This window comes from Populus alba, chromosome 16, assembly GCF_005239225.2.
Source record: "Populus alba chromosome 16, ASM523922v2, whole genome shotgun sequence".
Taxonomy (NCBI): domain Eukaryota; kingdom Viridiplantae; phylum Streptophyta; class Magnoliopsida; order Malpighiales; family Salicaceae; genus Populus; species Populus alba.
Genome location: NC_133299.1, coordinates 13,746,240 through 13,760,301, shown reverse-complemented (window position 1 = coordinate 13,760,301; position 14,062 = coordinate 13,746,240). Strand labels below are relative to the sequence as shown.

General features: G+C 27.9%; 1 long non-coding RNA gene across 1 annotated transcript; it reads right to left on the bottom strand.

The window, feature by feature from the left end:
• Positions 1-801: 801 nt before the first annotated feature.
• LOC118045839 (uncharacterized) lies at positions 802-1,374 on the bottom strand. Its single transcript, XR_004687054.2, has 2 exons — positions 1,102-1,374; positions 802-1,008 (listed from the first exon to the last, which is right to left on the bottom strand). It is a non-coding gene; the product is annotated as an uncharacterized lncRNA (long non-coding RNA).
• Positions 1,375-14,062: the final 12,688 nt, after the last annotated feature.

Genomic DNA, 14,062 nt, shown 5'->3' with positions numbered 1-14,062 from the left:
GCAGTCCTGCAATCACTTCAGATGCCCTACTCCTAGACATCCTCATTAACACTAACAAGGACTTGGTTAATCTGATGCACATCTGTTGCTTCTGTTCTACAATCAGCAACGAAGCATACATAGTCCTCTTTGGCAGGAAAAATACTGAATCTAAGCACAGCAATACAGTTTTTCAGTTGCATAAGCACTATCACATTAAAAAAACTACAGCCTACAGTTCGATGCAGCAAACGCTAACTGCAAGTAACAAGAGTAAAATCAAGCAATGCTAGCCACTAGCCATTTACAAAGATGAAGATCAGCCTGCTCCTGACTAAATAGTGCGAAAAAGAGCGAAACATCCTGTTACTTATCAACTCCAGATCAATAACACACAAAATCCCATTACCTAATCATCCCGTCTACAACATCCAATTACCTCAAAACTTCCATGATTTGCATCGCCAAAAATCAACTTGAGCATAACGAGATGACGAAATGAGAGGAGACACAGGATTGCTTATCAACTTGATATCCAAATAACCACACCAAGATTTCATAATCTCTCAGCACAAATCACAATAAAACGCAAAATCAAACCAGGATTGTATTGTCATACCAAATGACACAAACCGAGATGCCATAACCATATCGAAACAATGTGGTTTCACTACTATCTAACCCGCAAACAAAACCCGACAAAAAAAAGAAAGAAAATAATGATAATCACAAGTAGATAATCTTATCAATCCACTCCAATTCCATTTAAGCAGATAAAATCCCAAAGGAAATTATCAAGGAAAGAAACCAAACTCATCAACATTCAAAGAAAACAAATAAATATATCCATAGATAAACCCATCATCTGATTAATCAAAACACTGGGGGAAACTACATAATCCACCGTTTGATTTAAAACACACTAAAAGGAAAGAAGAAGAAAGTAATCCGAAATGAGAAAATCTACTTAGATCTCTGCCTCATCTTTCTACGCTTCCTCTTCAATCTCCTCATACGCTTCTTCTTCCACTGAAAAACGAAAAACGAAAAACTCAAAGATACCAATTAAAAGCAATCAAGTGCACAATGTTTTAGATTAGGCTGCAGAGATTTTGAGGTTACCTTGGCTCTCATGGTGATGGCGGTGGGGACTGTTAAAGCTTTTTGAAGCCCCCAATGAGAAGGAGAAGGAAGACTGATTGCGGGATGGGGTATGGTTTCAAATATATTTATAGCCAAGCCCTAGTGCGGGCCGAGATGGCTCGGCGTGGTTTCATATTCAAGACCCAAAATAGTTTCAAATTCAAGACCAAGAAGCCCAGTTCTAGTTAATTAAATAAAACCCTAAAAAATAAATCTAAGAGGGAAAGTGCAAAATCTAGGTAGGAACTTGCATTGATTCGAATTATCGACATTATGTGATGTCTACGTCTTTATTACAATACAATACACAGTAGAATAAAAAAGAATAGAAAGGCAAATAGGATCCTCCCATCGACTCTCGAGGCTCCAACAGTCAAAATAAATAGGACCCTCCACCATTATTATCGTTGATGTTAAACTTGCGAGAGCTTGATGAAATAATTTGGAATTTGATTGACATCATTTTAAATTGAAGTGATAAGATAATATGTTACTTTTAAAATTATTTTTTTATACTATTTTAAAAAAATCATTATAAATCAAAAGTTTATTATGAACACATTAAATCAAAATCTATATAAAAAAAACATAGCTCAACTAAGATTTTATCAATTTAAATTTGATTATAACAAATGTAAAAAGATGAATTTAGTTCAATTAATTTAAAAAAAAAAAATCATTTATGTTAATTACTTAATCCATACCAACTAATTAAAAGAGATATTTATAACTGTTGTAGTTTAAAATATATTTTTTTTAAAAAATATATTTAAAATAATATTATTTTATTTTTTAAAAATTATTTTTGATATTAATATAATTTTAAAATATTTTTAAAAAATAATTTAAATTTTTTTAAAAAACACCGTGTTGCTAGAAACTGCCAGAATTGAAACCATACTGGCGATGTCAAATCAGCTACAGCACTTGATGACGATGATCCGTGGGCTGCCATTGCTGCTCCTCCGCCTACTAGTAGGGCCAACCCGTTGGTAGCTGGTAGAGGCCGAGGTAAACCTGCTGCTCCAAAATTAGGCGCACAAAGGATAAACCGGACGTCCTCATCCGGGATGTAATTCAGGGACAGAGAACTCGGAGAAGCAAGGATGACAAATGAGTTCTGTAAGAGATTCTTAAGGCGACTGGTTTTGAAATTAAAATGGAACAGATCCTGTTGGCGAGTTATATCTGCTGCTCTTGGCCACAATATTTGATTTGTAATATCATTTTTTTCTACATCGTATTCTTTCTATTTTGTTTCTCCTTTTAAGATAACTGTTACAAGCTTGTTGTTAATGGAATTTTATAAATATAATTGCATTATAAAGATTTTTTTAAAAAATATGTATAGATTTTTATTTGAATTATTTATTTTAAAGTATTAATATTTTATTTTTATCCATTATTTTTTACCTGGCTAAAGTTATTTATATAATTACTTTAAAACAAATTAGAATACTATTTTACTATATAAATTTGTATTGTAATTTTTATATTATAAAAAATATATTTTTAACAATCTTGACAAGACATAAAAAAATAAAAAAGATATAAAGAAAACCTGAATGGTGTAGCTTAACTGAAAGATCTTGCATTTGCTCCCACTCTCTAGAAATTATCAATTCGAATGTCATAAATTTTATGATTATTAGAGACTTACATAATTATTTTCAGAGTGCATGTATAAGTTATTTGAATATTTAATATTAAAAAAGAAGAAAAAGAAGAAGAAAGGCAAAAGGATCCACCCAATGACTCTCTAGCTCCAATAGTCAAAGGCAAATATCCACTCATTATCATTGATGTTAAACTTGCAAGAGGCTTGATGGAATGATTTGGAAATTAATTTTGACATCATTTTAAATTGAAGTGATAAGATTATGAACACTGACTCAACCAGCTCCACTCAATTATCTTGGTCTTTGGCCGTGTTAATTTTAAAATTATTTTTTATATATTATTTAAAAAAACTCATTATAAATTAAAAGTTTTTATTATAAACACACCAAATCAAAATTTATAAAAAAAATAGATCAACTAAAATTTTATCAATTTAAATTGGATTTATTTGATTATAACAAATGTAAAATGATGAATTTAGTTCAATTTATATTAAAATTTATATAAAAAAAATTAATTTATTGGAATTTTTAATCTACATTAATCATTTTAATGTTTGGAAATGAGTTGAAATCATATTTTTAAAAAATTAAAATTTTTTTATTTAAATATAATTTTTTTATTATATTATTTTGATTTATTAACATCAAAAATAATTTTTTAAAATTAAAAAAAATATTATTTTAAAATATTTTAAAATAAGAAAAATTATCATGGCAACTGGTTTTGACATTAAAATGGAATAGATCCTGTTGACGTGAGCTCTATCTTCTGCTGCTCTAGGCCACAATGTTTGATTTGAAATATCATTCTTTTCTGCATCATATTCTTTCTATTTTGTTTCTCCTTTTAATATAACTGTTATCTGCTAGAATAATTTGCAATTTATGTTATGTAGCTAGTAAACTAGTTTCTGCCACAGCTTGTTTTCGTTCCTTTTTATTTTTATATTTTAAAAATATTTTTGAAAAAAATTATTATTTTTTATTTTAAATTTATATTTTTTAGTGTTTTCAATTATTTTAATATACTAATGATTTTAAAAAATAAAAAAAATATTATTTTAATATAATTTTTAATAAAAAACAATTTAAAAAATAACCAATATAACTATCATCACAATACTTATATGGTTAGTTAACGAGTTTTATAAACATAACTGTATTATAAAGAACTTTTAAAAACAATTATGTATAGGTTTTTATTTGAATTATATATACATACATCAAGATTTTATGTTGTTTTTTTTTTTTATTTGACTGAAATTATTTATATAATTAGTTAAATTTTATTACAATTCAATTTTACTATACGAATTTATATTATAAAAAATATATTTTTGATAATCTTGACGAAGATGTATACCACCCTAACACACGGAAAAAAGAATAGAAAGGCAAATAGAATCCTCCCATTAACTCTCTAGGCTCCAATAGTCAAAGCAAACAGGACCCTCCACCATTATTATCGTCGATGTTACTTGCAAGAGGCTTGATGAAATGATTTGGAATTTGATTTTGACATCATTTTAAATTGAAGTGATAAGATAATGTGTTAATTTTAAAACTATTTTTTTATACTATTTCCAAAAAACTCATTATAAATTAAGAGTTTATTATAAACACATTAAATCAAAATCTATAAAAACAAATAGCTCAACTAAATTTTATCAATTTAAATTTGATTTATTTGATTATAACTAATGTAAAACTATGAATTTAGTTCAATTCATTTTAAAATTTATATAAAAAAATAATTTGTTTTAATTACTTAATCCATACCAACTAATTAAAAGAGATATTTATAGCGGTTATAGTTTAAAATATATATATATATTAAAAATATATAATATCAAAAATAATTTTTAAAAATAATAATAAAAAATTTAAATTTTAAAAAACACCTAGAAACTGCCAGAATTGAAACCATACTGGCCTCAATTTTTCTCGGTCCAAAATAGAATGCATTGAAAAGTCTTCAAGTCAAGCGAAAATCACAGCCAAATAGAATCTTTTACTGCATGTTTTAAAGTACGGTACCACGCAAAAGAGAGAAACTTTAAAGCTTCGTTTGATTGCAAGGAAAATTATTTTTTTTAAAAATAAATTTTAGGAAAAATAAATTCTTGAAAAATAAATTATTTTTTTATGTTTAATAATATTATATAAAATAAACTAGAAAATAATTTTTAGTATTTGGTTATATTATGGAAATTAAACTGGAAAATAATTTATTAATTAATAAATTAATTTTTTTTCAAGTTTATATAATATATATAAAATATTTAATATAATATTTAACCACTTACGATAAAAAGAATGAAATCTAAAAAGTATAATGATGAATTTTTTTTATTATATCCTATATTCATATATAGCTTATTTTATAAAATATAACTATATATGTCATATAATATTATAGAGATATAACCTTGTGAAATTTGTCATGAATAAAACCTATTAATATATTTTTTTTAATTTTAAAAGCTTAAAATATGTTTTTTTTTCATATGAATAAAATTTTCACTATTCTATTTGTTATTACTAAAGCACTAGGAAATAAAAAAAAATGAAAAAACAAGGAAAATGAAATACCAATAAGAAAAAGGCTAAAGAAAAATAGAAAAAATAAAAGAAACAAAGCAGTCATTGTAATAATAAAAAAGGGATGAAAACTGAATCTCATACGCACAATAGGGGGCAAAATAGAGTTCTTTCTATTAATAAAATATAAAAATAAAATAAAGCATGTGTTTTGGAAAGTGTAGATTTATTTGGATAGGGTATCTGGATGAGGTGCATGTGGTCCTGTGATTGGTCACAAGAGAAGGAGACAACACACGTGTTATTTTGGTAAGCAAAGGAAAGTGTTTTTTTATAATAGGAAAAGGAAAGTGTTTTCCTTAGGAAAAGAAAAGTGTTTTCCTGCCACAAAGCATTCATTTTTTCATTCACTGGAATTAACTTTTCATTGATTAGCTTTCCAGACGGTTACCAAACATGGAAAACTAAGAAAAATAGTTTTCAGGAAAATAAATTTTTCGAAACAAACAAGGCATAAGAGAATATTTTTTATTTGTAAATTGTTGATGAATTTGACAGATAAAAATATTCTCTCGGTATTTATTGAGGGAATTATAACGAAAAAAATAATTAAAACAAAGTAAAAAAGATAATGACGTGTTATTTTTACCAACAGAATTACTAACGAAATTTATTCTGTCGGTACAATCGTTTGATAAATTCATTGGTAAACTGTGAACATTGTTCATCATATTAATTACAAAGGGAATCACCAATGAAATATTTCGTCGGTATTTTCCAGAGAGCTCTGGAACTGTTTATTTTTCAATTGCACTGTTAATTACTGTTCTTTACAAAAAAATCACCGTATTTTCCAGAGAGCTCTGGAACTGTTTATTTTTCAATTGCACTGTTAATTACTGTTCTTTACAAAAAAATCACCGACGGATTAAAAAGTCGTCGATATTATTTGGTGGTTTTCTGAAAAATCTCGATTAAATTAAAATTTTAAATTAAATATTACAAATGAAATCACCGACAGATTGAAAAGTTGTTAGTGATATTTGACGATTTCTAAAATTTTTTTATTAAATTAAAAATTTAAATTAAATATTACAGACGGTATCACCGTTGAAATAATTAAAAATATTAATATTTAATTATCCATCAATAAAACCGTCGATAAAACGCCCCAATAAAAAGCCTAAAATCCATATTTTCACAACAGACGGGGCTCAGTTCTTCTTCTTCTTCTTCCCCATATGTAAAAAGCATCAATATCCATTTCTTTCTCTTCTCTTCTCACCTCAACTTCTTTTCTTTTTTTCCATAATCAGGTATGTATTCTTCTCCTTCTTTTTTCTTCTTAGTTTTTTTTTTTTAATTAATATACTTTACAAATTTTTTTTCTTTTCTTATCTTCACTTGCAACCACATTAAGGTAATATTTTTTTTTTGTGTATTTTTTTCACTATATTTGTTTTTTTATTTTTAATTGTTTTTGTCCTTAATAATTGTATGAATATTGTTGTAGGATTTTTTTTCATATGATTTTCTTCTTTTTTTTCCCCTACCGTTTTGAGTATTATAGAGTGTTGATTTATATTATTTATATTATTTTATGGTTTTGTAAAATAGATTTTTTAAAAATATTTTTAAATAATTACCAACAAAATTACATACAGTATTTTTTTCAAGGGAAACACCAACGGAAAGAAGCGAATAATTTTTTTGCGCGCCTTTTCTGCCAATAAATTCATCAATAATAATATTTTTTATTAACAATAGATAAAAAAATTACTAACTAAAGATTCACCAAAAAAGCATTCTCGTCAATGATTTTGTTAATAAATTAATTACCAACAAAATAATAATATAAATACTGATAAAAAATTCCATCAGCAAATCTAAAAATTGTTGTAGTGGTTGATCTCGTTACAAGAAAACAAATTTAAAGATACCCTAATTGATGCCCAAAACACACACTTAATAAGCTGATTCGTGCCCAAAACTATATAATTTTAGGAATATTTAACTTATAAAATCAAATCAAAAGCTTGAAAAATAATAAAATTAGGCTTGATTCGTGCCAAAAAAATCAATAAACTCACAATTTTCTGAGTTTAATAGAATTATAAATACTCCTCTTGTTAACTTATTTTTCTTCCAAATAATATTAATAATAAAAAAAACCCTAGCTGAGGTATGTCTTTTTGTCTATTATCATCTGCTTCATTAGATGCATATCCTTGTCATCTGTTCTCTTGATGAGACATTCAGCAAGTCTCTTTAATTATTAATTTCACCTCTACTTCCTTAGCTGCAAGTTTGCCCAAAAACCACGGCAAGACCTTTGAATGTCAACTCAGCTACAGCACTTGATGACGATGATCCCTGGGCTACCATTGCTGCTCCTCCGCCTACTACTAGGGCCAACCCGCTGGTAGCTGGTAGAGGCCGAGGTAAACCTGCTGCTCCAAAATTAGGTGCACAAAGGATAAACCGGACGTTCTCATCCGGGATGTAATTCAGGGACAGAGAACTCGGAGAAGCAAGGATGACAAATGAAGTTCTGTAAAAAGATTCTTATGGCGACTGGTTTTGACATTAGAATAGAACAGATCCTGTTGACGTGAGTTATATCTTCTGCTGCTCTAGGCCACAATATTTGATTTGTAACTAGCTTTGTTACCCGCGCGATGCCGCTAGTGTCTTTTTTGTATAAAAAATATTTTAAAAAATGAAAATTAAAAAAATTTAGATTTTTTTTGCAAAGTTATATCCAAGAATCTTGGGTTTGACTGCAACGTTTGACTTAAAAGTAATATTTATAATATTAATAATAAAATTAAACTTGTATGACCCAAGTTTAAGTGAGCCTGACTGTAACACCAGATCTAAGAATATTGGATGTGGGTTTGGCTATAAGGTCGTGTCATAAAAGTGTGATAATTAAATAGAGTAATTAAAAAAAAACAAATAAAAAAAATCAACAGAAAGGAAAAAACTAATGAAGAAAAAGAAAAAAAAATTGAATTAATTGGGTTAACCCTTTAAACCAGGTTACCCCGTAAAACCTGGCATTTGCGTCATGAAAGTTTGATAACTAAATAGAAAAAAAATGATGGGTTTACCCAGAATTAACCGGGTTAACCTATCAAACCAAGTTAACTCGTTAAGCCCAGGATACGTGTCATGAAAATCTAATAATTAAATAGAAATAAAATTAACTTTAACAAACTAAACTAAATGAAAAAAATAACTCGTCAAATCAGGTTAACCTATCAAACCCGAGATTCGTATCATGAAAATATGATAACTAAATAAAAAAAAAATTAACATTAACAAAATAAATCAAACAAAAAAAATTCATTAAAAAAATTAAAAAGAAAAAACAAAAGAAAAAAAACAGTCATATAATATAATACAATATAATAATAATTATAATGAAAAAACGTGGGGAAAGCTAAGCTAAAGCTAAATTTTCAACCAACTCAATATTAAAAAAACTAAATTTAACAAAGATAATTTAAAAAATAAACATGTGGGGGAAACACTGCAGCGAAACAAAAATCATGCAAGGGAAACACTGTAGTAATCCATAGTATTTTTTTTTTCTTTTTGAAAAAAGCTACAAAGTTAAGTTTTCAACCATCTTAATATAGAAAAAAAACCGAGATCCGTGTAATAAAAGTATGATAACTAAATTAAAATTTTTTCACATTAACAAACTAAATTAAACAAAAACAAATTCATTAAAAGAAAAAAAACACAAAGAAAAAAGCAAAACAAAAAAAACCCATAGGCAAAACGAAAAAAAAAAAAAGAAAAAAAAAGTCAAGTGTTTCACTGTGTGCACAGCGACACATTATATGTAAAAAAAATAGAAAGAAACAAAAGAGAGGAAAAAAAAAAACTGCTACAGTGAAAAACCCACGTGTTAAAAAAAACATGTAAAAAAAAACAAAAACAAAAAAAAAAAGAAAAAAAAAGGAAAAAAAATAATAAACATGTGGGGGAAACACTGCAGCCAAACAAAAAATCATGCAAGGGAAACACTGTAGTAATCCATAATATTTTTTTTTTCTTTTTAAAAAAAAGTTACAAAGTTAAGTTCTCAATCAACTTAATATAGAAAAAAAACTGAGATTCGTGTAATAAAAGTATGATAAATAAATTAAATTTTTTTTTAAACATTAACAAACTAAATTAAACAAAAACAAAATTCATTAAAAGAAAAAGACACAAAGAAAAAAGCAAAAAAAAAAAAAAAAACCCACAGGCAAAACGACAAAAAAAAGAAGAAAAAAAAAATCAAGTGTTTCATTGTGTGCACAACGATACATTATATGTAAAAAAACAGAAGAAACAAAAGCGAGGGAAAAAAAAAAGCTGCTACAATGAAAAACTCACTCGTTAAAAAAAAACAAAAACAGAAAAAAAAGAAAAAAAAAGGAAAAACTGCTACAGAAAAACAAAACCAAAAATAAAAAAAAAGCAACAGAAAAAAAATGAAAAAAAAAACTGCAAAAAAAAAAAAACTGAAAAAAAAAACTATCACACAAAAAAAAAAACACTTTGGTTACAGTGAATTTCCTACACGTTTTAGTATAATACTTAATATCATTCTTTTCTGCATCATATTCTTTCTATTTCGTTTCTCCTTTTCATATAACTGTTACCTGCTAGAATAATTTGCAATTTATGTTATGCAGCTGGTAAACTAGTTTCTGCCACAGCTTCTTTTCGTTCATAGCATGTTTATTTTTATATTTTAAAAATATTTTTGAAAAAAATATTATTATTTATTATTTATTTTAAATTTAAATTTAAATTTATATTTCTCGTTATTTTCAGATTATTTTAATATATTGATTTAAAAATTAAAAATTAAAAAATAAATAAAATATTATTTTAATATATTTTCTTGTAAAAAACAATTTAAAAAACAACTATTATCCCACTCCTAAATAATTATTTATCAACATCACAAGGCTTGTATGGTTAGTTAATGAGTTTTTTATATATATATAATTAGTTAAATTTTATTACAATTCAATTTTACTATACAAATTTATATTATAAAAAAATGTATTTTTGATAATATTGACGGAGATGTATACCACCCTAATACACGGTAAAAAGAATAGAAAGGCAAATAAGATCCTCCCATTGACTCTCTAGGCTCCAATAGTCAAAGCAAATTGGACCCTCCACCATTATTATCGTTGATGTTAAGCTTGCAAGAGGCGTTCCTGGAAACTGCCAGAATTGAAACCATACAAAAAAAAAAGAATGCATTGAAAAGTCTTCAAGTCAAGCGAAAATCACATCCAAATACATTCATTGACTGCATGCTTTAAAGTACGATACCACGCAAAAGAGAGCAACTTCATCCATGCAAACATTTAAAATGTGGACTTTCCACCAACGTCATAATAGTCTTTCACAAATTTTTACCTCTGGATTGATCCTTCAAGTCTCTCTACTGTTTAGTATTAGTTTAAAAACAACCTGATTAAATAATAAAAAATAAATTTAAAAAATAAAATTGATATTAAAAAACCACCCAAGTCAACACTTTATTAATGTTAATTTAAAATTAAATTGTGTGGTAGTTGCCTTAATATGATTCAGTTGACTTAGTTGGTCAAAAGATAACTTTACTGACAATAAATCAAATTGAGAATAAGATTAATAAAAAAAAGGAAAAAAATTAACAAAAAAACCTCTAGATTCAATTTATTGCCTAACCTAATTTTAAAATTAAATTATGTGAACTAATATCTTGATATAATATAGTCAACTTGAATAGTTTAAAAACAACTCCAAAGGCTGTTAAAAAAGCAGGATAAAATTGAGAAAAAAAAATTAAAAACAAAAATGGAGAATGAAAAGGAGAGAGAGGCTCAATTAAAAAAAAAAAAGAAGGAAGCTTTTTGTTTATGTACCTTCACTTTATATACGAGTCTAAAAATCATTTTTTTTAGATTTTAAAGTGAAGACCAAAAAGCCCAATCCAAGCTCATTTGTATTTTTTTTTCAATAGTAAACATAAGGATAAATTTACTATTTTTAAGTTCATAAAAGTTGTTTTTTTTTTTTTTTTTTACCGGATATCAAAACTTATGCATTATGAGTTTTGATTTTTGAGATCTATGAAAGTGAAATTTACTAAAATGTGTCGGTGATTGGAATAGAATCTCATTGATTTAGAATTAGAAAAAAATCTTCGGTGTAATAAGTTTGACTTTAATAACTTCAATTTACTTTACTATTATTATGTAAAGTAAGAGAGCTACTTTTATTATATAGTCCAAGGCTTACCATATTTTTCGCCGGGGGGGTTTAAAAAGATCTTGAGAGTAACAATTCCTTCCTCGTTATATTGCAAATCATTGGTACTTGAATTTAATAAGAAGAAAATTATTGAATATAAAACTCTTAGACCAAACTTATAGGGATTAAAGTGAACTTTACAGTTTTAGGTCCAATTGAATTTGCTTTATAGGGATTAAAGTGAACTTTACAGTTTTAGGTCCAATTGAATTTGCTTTATAGGGATTTAAAGTGAACTTTACAGTTTTACATGGTAAATGACCATTGTGGTTGATACAGGTATTTCTTGAGTTTTGTTAATGGGTTGTTTTTTTTTTTAAAATATGTTTTATTTAGAATTAAATATATTAAAATAATATATATATATTTTTTAAAATTTATTTTTACATCAATATATCAAAATGATTCAAAATTATTTTAAACTAATTTATTTTTCAAATTTTAACATAAAAAAACACAGATTGAAAATCCAATATAAAAAAACCTTAAACATTTCTGTCAACTGAGAAAAGACCTGGTGATGCAGTCTTTTTTTTTTTTTTAAAATAAAGTACAATTAAAGTATTTGAATGTTTTGAATTTCTTGGCTAAACACGCGTTTTTTGTATATATATTATTATTTAAATTAACATTTGAGCAAGAATTAATCACGCGTTATTACAAGTGTAGTGACTGAATACAAGGATTCAGAGGAAGTTAATTTTGTTATTTGGCTTAATTAATATCATCCTTAACCTTTAATTTTCGAGTGCTATTTGTGCTTAAACTTCGTATTGTTTAGTTATGTGACAGAGTTAGTACGAAAATAAAGCTATGAATAAAACACTAGATTTAATACAAATAATTTTCTTTCATTGACTCCCTAGTCTCCAGGAGCCCAAATCAATGCGTTTAAATGTCATCTACGCAAGGTGTTCATGTCCCCCCACCTCCATAATTATCAAAGATGTTAAAGACAGACGAAGATGTATACCACCCTCATACACGGTAAAAAGAATAGAAAGATAACCATCTAGGTGGTGGTCCAATGGTAAGAACTTGAAACCAAGAGATTTGCTCCCTTTGTGGTCTTAGATTTGAGCCCTGTGGTTGTTTATATGATGACTACTGGAGGCTTACATGATTGTTAATTTCAGGGTCCGTGAAATTAGTCGAGGTGCGCGCAAACTGGCCCGAATACCCACGTTAAACTAAAAAAAAGAAAGAATAGAAAGACAAATAGGATCCTCCCATGACTCTCGAGGCTTCAATGTAAAACAATAAAGATAACAGAAAGATAACAATAAGAAATAGAGAAGTACACTAGAAGATGAGAACAAAATGAAATGATGTTATTGAGCTGGACTGATATGCTTTATATAGGCAAATCAGTTATGTACAAATAGAAACTAACAATTGCTTCCATTATTCTAGCCACAGAATACTAACAACTTCCTGTAATTAGCAAAGCAATAATTGAAACTAACGAATTGCAAAAGAATAGGACAACTTTGCTGACTTGGTCAGTTTATTTTAACAAGTCTGGTGTTGATATTTTAACATCCCCTCTCAACACCAGCATCTTCTCTGTTAATCATCCCGAGCTGTCGACAGAAATCTTCAGACTTATTACTGCTCAAGCTTTTTGTAAACAAATCTGCAACTTGATCCTTTGTGTTAACATGCTTGAGCTCAATTTCTTCTTGTAAGACCTTCTCCCTGATAAAGTGATAGTGCATTTCTACGTGCTTGGTCCTTGCATGGAAGACTGGATTTTCAGCCAAACATATGGCTGATTGATTGTCACAGTATAGTGTGACTGCTGCTTTTGTTGACTGCCGTAAATCTTTTAGCAACCGTATGAGCCAAGTACTCTCTTGTGCTGCCATTGTTGTGGCTCGATATTCTGCTTCCGTTGTTGATAAAGACACCGTTGGTTGTCTCTTGCTGCACCAAGCAACTGCTCCCCTTCCAAGCATAAAAACGTAGCCAGTAGTTGAACGTCGAGTGTCATGATCACCCGCATAATCAGCATCACAAAATCCAACAAGTCTGCAATCTCCATTTTTCTTGTACAGAATGCCTTCATTGAGTGTCCCCTTCACATATCTTAATACTCGACGAACTGCTTCCAAATGTGGCTTCTTTGGATTTTGCATGTATCGACTCAACACACCAACTGCGTGGGAAATATCTGGTCTGCTTAAAGTTAAGTAGATCAGGCTACCTACCAATTGCCGATACATTGTTGCATCTTCTAAATCCTTTCCTTCGAGAGCACAAACCTTTGCATTTAGTTCCATCGGAGTTGAAACTGGTTTACAACTAGACATTCCAAACTTTGTCAAGAGCTCCCTACAATATTTCTTCTGATGAAGAACCAGCCCTTCATGAATATAATCAACCTCTAGGCCAAGAAAATGCTTGAGCTGGCCGAGTTCTTTCATTTGGAACCGTATGGACAAATTCTCTTTTGTTAA